The 8,003-nt window shown below is 47.1% G+C and overlaps 1 non-coding gene across 1 annotated transcript; it reads left to right on the forward strand.

Moving 5' to 3' along the window:
* Positions 1 to 1,005: 1,005 nt before the first annotated feature.
* Positions 1,006 to 1,143, forward strand: LOC114813635. Its single transcript, XR_003761352.1, has one exon. It is a non-coding gene; the product is annotated as a small nucleolar RNA SNORA7 (small nucleolar RNA).
* The last annotated feature ends 6,860 nt before the right edge of the window (positions 1,144 to 8,003 follow it).

Raw genomic sequence — 8,003 nt, forward strand, 5'->3', positions numbered from 1 at the left:
ATAATAGTCCCCATTTCTCCATCCTGTAACCGCTGCAGTTATTTGTCCTTGTTCTGTTTTAGGGCTTTATTATTTCATGTGTCACCAATCTTGTGAGCATCTTGGGAGCCAGAGACCCTATCTAATCCCCACCCATGTATTTTTTGCCAACACTTAAGCTTAGTTCTCTGCATAGAATAAGCACATAATAGGAACTGTGGATATGACAACTGTTACTTTTTCTACACCTTGAACCCTCATCTCTGATAGTGGTCACCAAAGTAAATGTTTCGTGGACATAAGGTCACTAGAGCTCCAAAGTCCACCTGTGTTCTTGTTGTGAAACTCTTCTAGCATTTAGAATCAGAGGGCCCGGCCAGGCACTCTGGAGCGATCCCAAATGATCTTTAGACGACCCCCTCAGAAATAGCCCCAGCACAGGGGTGACTGGACCTGGCCAATAAAGGGAAAGAAGAATCACTGATCACAATAGTACTAGGCACCATGTTGTTATTCAAAGGTTCCTTCTTTTCTCTTTTCCTTTCCTTGCTTCCTTCCCTTCTAGACCTGCTCAAGTCAAGGCCTCGGTCACTCGTAAGCCATCATTAACATCAGCAAACTGGCTCTGAGAATTTGCAGGTGCCAATAAAACCACTGGCTCACAGTTCAGACATGTCCAGAAATCGAAGTGCTTCATTTTATTGTTTCTATTCGATTTCAGGGACTAAAGCCACGTATACAGGTATTCCTACATTTAACCATCTTGTCAGCGGCAGGAACATCTGCTGCAGTCAAATGGGTCCCGTCTGTCTTTGTGTGCACTGCATAACATCCTGCATCCTTCCCCCGACAGAAACATGACTGGTGGAAGTCAGAGGGTGGGAGTGGAACTGCCCAAATCATTCTGTCTACAGTCGAATCCTTCATTAGACTTCAGGGCCAAGCCTGGTCCATTATTCTCGGCGTGGAGAATAATCCAACTACACCATCCAACTACAGGATATTATTACTTCCTAGGGAAGAGTACCCCTCTCAGGATCGCGCCTGGAGAGTTTCCAGTACTCTACCAGTCTCGGCTATGGGAGGGAGAGTCAAGCAGAGGCCTGTCCATTCCATTCCTAGCTTGGCCGGTGGCTAGCGAGCGGAAGACCATCTGCTACAAGTCAAAACTCACCTGTGCTGGGCAGCAGCGGCGCGGGAGAGAATCGAGGGTGGAAACTCAACCTTACGAGAGGAAGAAGGCAGTGGTAAACTACTTCTGTATTTTTACCAAGAAAACCCTGTGGCTACATGACCAGACTGATTGCAGATGGAGAGTGGGGTATTCTGGGAGAGATGAGTCCATGGAGTACCTATAGTTAGAGACAACTCAACAACGTAAGACAAGACGAAGGAAAAGTATCGTCGGAGACCAGCTTCCCTCTGGCACTGTGTTCTATTTAATTTAACTATTTGCACAATAATGTCATTCTGCAACTCTTATCATCGCTGGGACAGGGAACTAGAGTAGCTCATAATAATACCACTTCCTTCCTCTCTCCACTCCTTTGGGTGAATGAAATTGCTCTTCTCTAATTTTTTATAATAATAACTGTGGTGTTTGGTAAGCATTTACTAGGTGCCAAGCACTGTTCTAAGCACTGGGGGGGGATACAAGGTGATCAGGCTGTCCCACGTGGGGCTCACAGTGTTAATCCCCATTTTGCAGATGAGGTGACCGAGGCACAGAGAAGTTAAGTGACTTGCCCAAGGTCACACAGCAGACATGTGGCAGAGCCAGAATTAGAACCCACGACCTCTGACTCCCAGGCCCGTGCTTAGTGATGTCGAGTGCTGGGGTGGCTGAAGTGTGATCGCCTTTCAGGAGTGGATTAACACTCCAAAATGTAGGGTGAGTATCCAAAAGTCTTGTTATAAAGCCCCAGCAACCAATTAGGTAAGTCTTTCGGACCACACTCACCTGTGCTGGTCCTAGGATCCAGGTTTCTGTTTTTTCTAGTAAATGGGAATAATTTATTCACTCCTTACGTTGGGATGGTGATAAGAAAAACGAATGCAGCTATGTTTATAAAATGCTTTTATTTCTTTGGAGCAGGGTTTCGGCAGAGTAATCAATCCATGGTATTAATTGAGTGCACTGTTCTAAGTGCCTGGGAAACTATAAAAGAACACTAGTCGTGGTGAGACGTGATCCCTGCCTACAAGGAAATTACTGTCTCCAGGAGGAGACGTTCATGAAATTAATTAGGGAAAGGGGAAAGAGTAGACTAGGCTTCTCCTAGAAAATGTTCAGAAAATGTTCCTGAAATAACACGAGGTGCCCCATGTCGGACAGGGGCTGGGCCCCCATCTGTTCATAGTCTATTCCAATGCTTAGTACAGTGCTTGGAGCATAAAAAGCACTTAAATACCACAATCAGTATTATTATTATCCTTCTGACAATAGTGCAGCCGAGCTCTCGAAAACCAGGATCCCTGAGTTCGCCAGTAAAAGCAAAACCAAAATAATAACTACACTAGTGGCATTCGGTAGATGATGTCTCGATTACTTTGTATCTACCCCTGTGCTTAGAACGGCGCTTGGCACATAGTGCTTAAGAAATAAAAGACCACAATTATTATTGCTATTATTATTAATAATGAGCACTTATTATATGCCAAGCACTGTGTACTGAGCACTGGATGTTGTCCCTACCCTACATGGGGCTCACAGTCTAAGGACAGGTGGAGAACAGGTATTGGTACAGGGTCTACTACAGTGCCTGGTATATAGGAGCGGTGTGGCTTAATGGAAAGAACACAGGCTTTGGAGTCAGAGGTCATGGGTTCCAATCCTGACCCGGTCACTTGTCAGCTGTGTGACTTTAGGCGAATCACTGGACTTCTCTGGCCCTCAGTTACCTCATCTGTAAAATGGGAATAAAGACTGAGCTCCACGTGGGACCACCTGATTGCCTTGTAGAGAAGCAGCGTGGCTCAGTGGAAAGAGGCCGGGCTTGGGAGTCAGAGGTTGTGGGTTCAAATCCCGGCTCTAACGCTTGTCAGCTGTGACTGTAGGCAAGTCACTTCACTTCTCTGTGCCTCAGTTACCTCATCTGTAAAATGGGGATGAAGACTGTGAGCCTCACGTGGGGTAACCTGATGACCCTGTATCTACCCCAGCGCTTAGAACAGTGCTCTGCACAGATTAAGCGCTTAACAAATACCAACATTATTATTATTATTATTATTATTGTTAATGTATCTACCCCAGCGCTTAGAACTGCCTCCTCCAAGAGGCGTTCCCAGACTGAGCTCCTCTTCTCCCTCTACTCCCTCTGCCATCCCCCCTTCACCTCTCCACAGCTAAACCCTCTTCTCCCCCCTTTCCCTCGGCTCCTCCCCGTCTCCCGTCCCACCCCCTCAGCACCGTACCCGTCCGCTCAACTGTATATATTTTCGTTACCCTATTTATTTTGTTAATGAATTGTACATCGCCTCTATTCTATTTAGTCGCCATCGGTTTTTACGAGATGTTCTTCCCCTCGACTCTGTTTATCGCCATCGTTCTCGTCCGTCCGTCTCCCCCGATTAGACCGTGAGCCCGTCAGACGGCAGGGCCCGTCTCTATCTGTTGCCGACTTGTTCATCCCAAGCGCTTAGTACAGTGCTCTGCACCTAGTAAGCGCTCAATAAATACTATTGAATGAATGAATGAATGAACTGTGCTGGGCACATAGTAAGCACTTAACAAAGACCATCATTATTATCATTATTATTAGGTATTTAATCCCCCTTTTACAGATTAGGAAATTGAGGCACAGCAATGAGAACCCAGTTTTCCCTGACTTCCAGTACCGGGCTCTTTCCATTCAACTATGCCGATTTTCTTGAAATGGCAAAACGGATTCTTCAGCAAGGGGTGTTACTTCTTCAGTATGCTGGTCTCTTCCTCAGGCAGGTGGAGCTACTGCTCCGGCATTGAGTAAAGATGGGCTCCTTCACCCCAGTAAATCAAAAATAAAATAGAAAAATAATGAAAATTTAAGTCACTCTTGGCCAATAGATATCTTGTGAAATTACTGCTAAACCATGGACTGGGGATTTGGGAAAACAGGATGGGCCATAAAATTCAGCTTCGGGAAATCCCCTTCATCATCCCTTTCATGGGAATATCATGTTTTTCAGACTAAAATAGATGAATTTTTCTGGAAGGAATAACTGCAGAGCACTTACTAATCGCTGGGTAGATGAAAGCTAATTACGTTGTCCACGGTCTCTGTCTCATATGGGGCTCACGGAATTCAGCCTCATTTTACAGATGAGGTAACCGGGGCACAGAAACGTTAAGCGACTTGCCGAGAGTCACACAGCAGGCAAGTGGCGAAGCTGGGATTAGAACCCGGGCCCTTCTGATTCCCAGGCCCGTGTTCTTTCTATCCACCAAGTCATGCTGCTTCTCACCGGGACAATGTTCTTACAAACCTAGTCGTGTAGAGGCCAAGGGCGAGTCTGGCTTGTTGAGTGTGAAAAGGTAAAACTGCAAATTTTAACAGGGATTAGCAATTCTTTAATCTAGCAACCCCAAAAATCTTTCTCCCTCTTTCACCTACAAAAGCAGCACATCTCCTTCTTTCCCTAATACAGCCTTACTTAGCCAGGAGTTCATTTTCGACATCATCTCTGCTAATAAGCCCTTCTCTGGTTCCTCCCCAATCTCTTCTAGTCCCCGTTAAAATTCTTGCGGTCCTGCTTTCTCCAAATTATGTCCTGGGGACTCTTGCTGTTCTGTCACATCCTCCACCAGGCTCTATCTTCCTCCCTGTCTAGGTCGAACTACTCAGATGAGGAAATCTGGGTCAGTGATAGTGGGAAAGAAGAAACAAAAGAAAAATATAGAAATGACAACTTTACGGAAACAGTACTGAGATTCTAATTGGAAAATACCAGAAAGTAGAATGTTCATTCTGTATAGTTGCAAGAAATTCATATACCGATCATATACTTATAAACTTTGATTTTTCCCTCTTAGGGCCTAGGGAAAGTCACCGTATTTATCTTAGCTTGTGAACCCCTAAGGGCCCAGGGACTGTGACTAATTCCCACCTCTGTATCCTTTCTCAGAATTTAGTACGGTGCTCTGCGCACGGTGCCTAATAACAGTAACGAGAAGCAGTGTGGACCAGTGGCTAGAGCACGGAGCTGGGAGTCAGAAGGACCTGGGTTCTAATCGTACCTCTGCCGCTTGTCAGCTGACCTCGGACAAGTCTCTTCACTTCTTTGTGCCTCACTTATACCCATCTGAATAATTGAGAATAGGCCTGTGAGCCCTCTAGGGAACAGAGACTGTTCAACCTAATTAGCTTGTATCTACTCCAGCGCTTAGTACGGTGCCTGGTGTACAGTAATAATGTCGGTATTTGTGACGCGCTTACTAGGTGCAGAGCACTGTTCTAAGCGCTAGGGGAGATACAGGGTAATGTGGTCGTCCCACGTGAGGCTCACCGTTAATCCCCATTTTACAGATGCGGTAACTGAGGTACAGAGCAGTGAAGTGACTTGCCCACAGCCCCACGGCTGACAGGTGGCGGAGCCGGGATTCGAACCCATGACCTCTGACTCCCCAGCCCGGGCTCTTTCCACTGAGCCGCGCTGCTTCTCTGTACAGTAATAATAGTTGTCGGACACAGTCCCTGTCCCTCGCGGGACTCACAGTTTTAATCCCCGTTTTACAGAGGAGGAACCTGAGATTCAGTCAAGTGACTTATCCAAGGTCACACGGCAGGCAAGTGGCAGAGCTGGCACTGGAACCCAGCTCCTCTGACCCCCAGGCTCACGCTCTTTCCACTAGCAGTAGTAGTAAGGGTATTTATTAAGCACTTAGTGCAGAAATAAGCACGGGGAGAAAATACACAGGTGGGAAATGAAACACGTCTGTGTCCCTGATGGGGCTCACGGTCTAAAAATCACTAGGCCTTGTGGTTTCTTCTACTTACCCCTCGGCTGTTGAATTTCTATCGCTCAGTCTGCACATCCACTGGATAAATTCAGTGAATCTTCTCTACTGACAGAAGGTGACAGTGGGATATCATTCCAGAGGTCTCTGAGGAAGGAAGCTCATCAACTCCCACTGCGATATTTCATCATTCATTCATTCAATAGTATTTATTGAGCACCGTACTAAGCGCTTGGAATGGACAAATGGGCAACGGATAGAGACAGCCCCTGCCCTTCGACGGGCTTACGGTCTAACTGGGGGAGAGGATCCTCAGAGGATCAGAGGGGTCAATCCTGCTAATGAGTTTGTCGTACTGAAACATCACAGCCAGAAAGAAGTGGAGGGAGGGCACAGGGAGGGATGGCGTACATGGCCTAGCGGCAAGAGCCCGGGCTTGGGAGTCAGAGGGCGTTGGGTTCTAATCCCGACTCCGCCACTTGTCTGCTGTGTGACCTTGGCCAATGTCACCTCACTTCTCGGTGCCTCAGGTACCTATCTGTAAAAGAAGGATTGAGACTGTGAGCCCCGCATGGGACAATCTGATTGCCTTGCATCTACCCCTGCGCTTAGAACAGCGCCTGGCACATAGTAAGTGCTTAATAAATACCGTTATCATAGTGAGAAAGACAAGGAGGTTTATGGTGACTGGGAATTGCGAGCAGGGGGGCTCAGCTCGCTGCGGGCAGCGAATGTATCTGTTTATTGTCCTATTGTACTCTCCCTAGTGCTTAGTACAGCGGTCTGCACACGGTAAACACTCAACAAATACGATTGAATGAGTGATATTATGTCTCTCTTGGCTAGCGTGACCCCTTGGGGCGTGTTACACCCCAGAATATATACATGCACAGGTCTAGAGCTCAGTGATGACACCCTTGAATTCTCTTTGTTATTACTCCTCTGATTTCTCTCTGATTTTAAGGATCAAGCAGGCCAAGGGACTTAGCAGCAGCAAGGAGAAGCAGCGTGGCTCAGTGGCAAGAGCACGGGAGCTTGGGAGTCAGAGGGCGTGGGTTCTAATCCCGATTCCGCCATTGGTCTGCTGTGTGACCTTGGGGAAGTCACTTCGCTTTTCTGGGCCTCAGTTACCTCATCTGTAAAATGGGGGTTAAGACTGTGAGCCCCACGTGGGACAACCTGATGACCTTGTATCTCCCCCAGTGCTTAGAACAGTGCTTGGCACATAATAATGTTGGTATTTGTTAAGCACTTACTATGTGCAGAGCACTGTTCTGGTTACAGGAGGATTTGGGGGGGCTTTTTATATTTATTAAGCATTTCCTAAGGGTCAAGCACTGTTCTAAGCGCTGGGGTAAGTACAAATCATTCAGGTCAGATACCATCCCTGACCCACATGGGGCTCAGTCCTAACTTGCATTTTACATATGAAGGAAATGAGGCACAGAGAAGTGAGGTGACTTGCCCAAGGTCATACAGCAGATGAGTGGCAGAGCTAGCATTAGAACCCAAGTCCTTCTGACTCTCAGGCCCGTGGTCCATCCACTGGGCCACCCTGCTTCTCCGTGGGGATGAGGAAAGAAGCCGAAAAGGCACCTCTAGTAGTAATAGTATTTATCAAGCACTTACTGTGTGAAGAGTACTTTTAAATGCTGGAAAAGAGTATACAACTGGGAATTAGGCACAGATCCTGACCATCAAGAGGCTAACAATCTCTAAATAAAAAGGTAGGATAGAAAGGACTTGAAACAAACACAATAGAAGCGATGAAAGAAAACATTAAAACAACCTAAGAGACGAGGGCAGATGTGCAGAATAAAAACAAAAGTCTGGAGGGAACTGTGTCTAGAGGAGTCGAATTTCAGACTCCTCGTGATTGAGTCTATGGTATATCCAAAGCCACAGCAATGGCTACCATGGTCACTAGCCTTCTGGAGGTTCGGTGGAGATCCCCTGCTGTGGGTTTTCTCTTTCCTGCAGGGCAGGGGAAAACAAGGTGGGAACAGGCCTCCTCGGTGGTGCGGAGGGGAGCTGGGCCGGTTCCCACGGAGGCAGCGTGGCTGGCACCTAGAGCAGGCAGAAGCAGCGG

This window comes from Ornithorhynchus anatinus, chromosome 7 (assembly GCF_004115215.2).
Source record: "Ornithorhynchus anatinus isolate Pmale09 chromosome 7, mOrnAna1.pri.v4, whole genome shotgun sequence".
NCBI classification, from domain to species: domain Eukaryota; kingdom Metazoa; phylum Chordata; class Mammalia; order Monotremata; family Ornithorhynchidae; genus Ornithorhynchus; species Ornithorhynchus anatinus.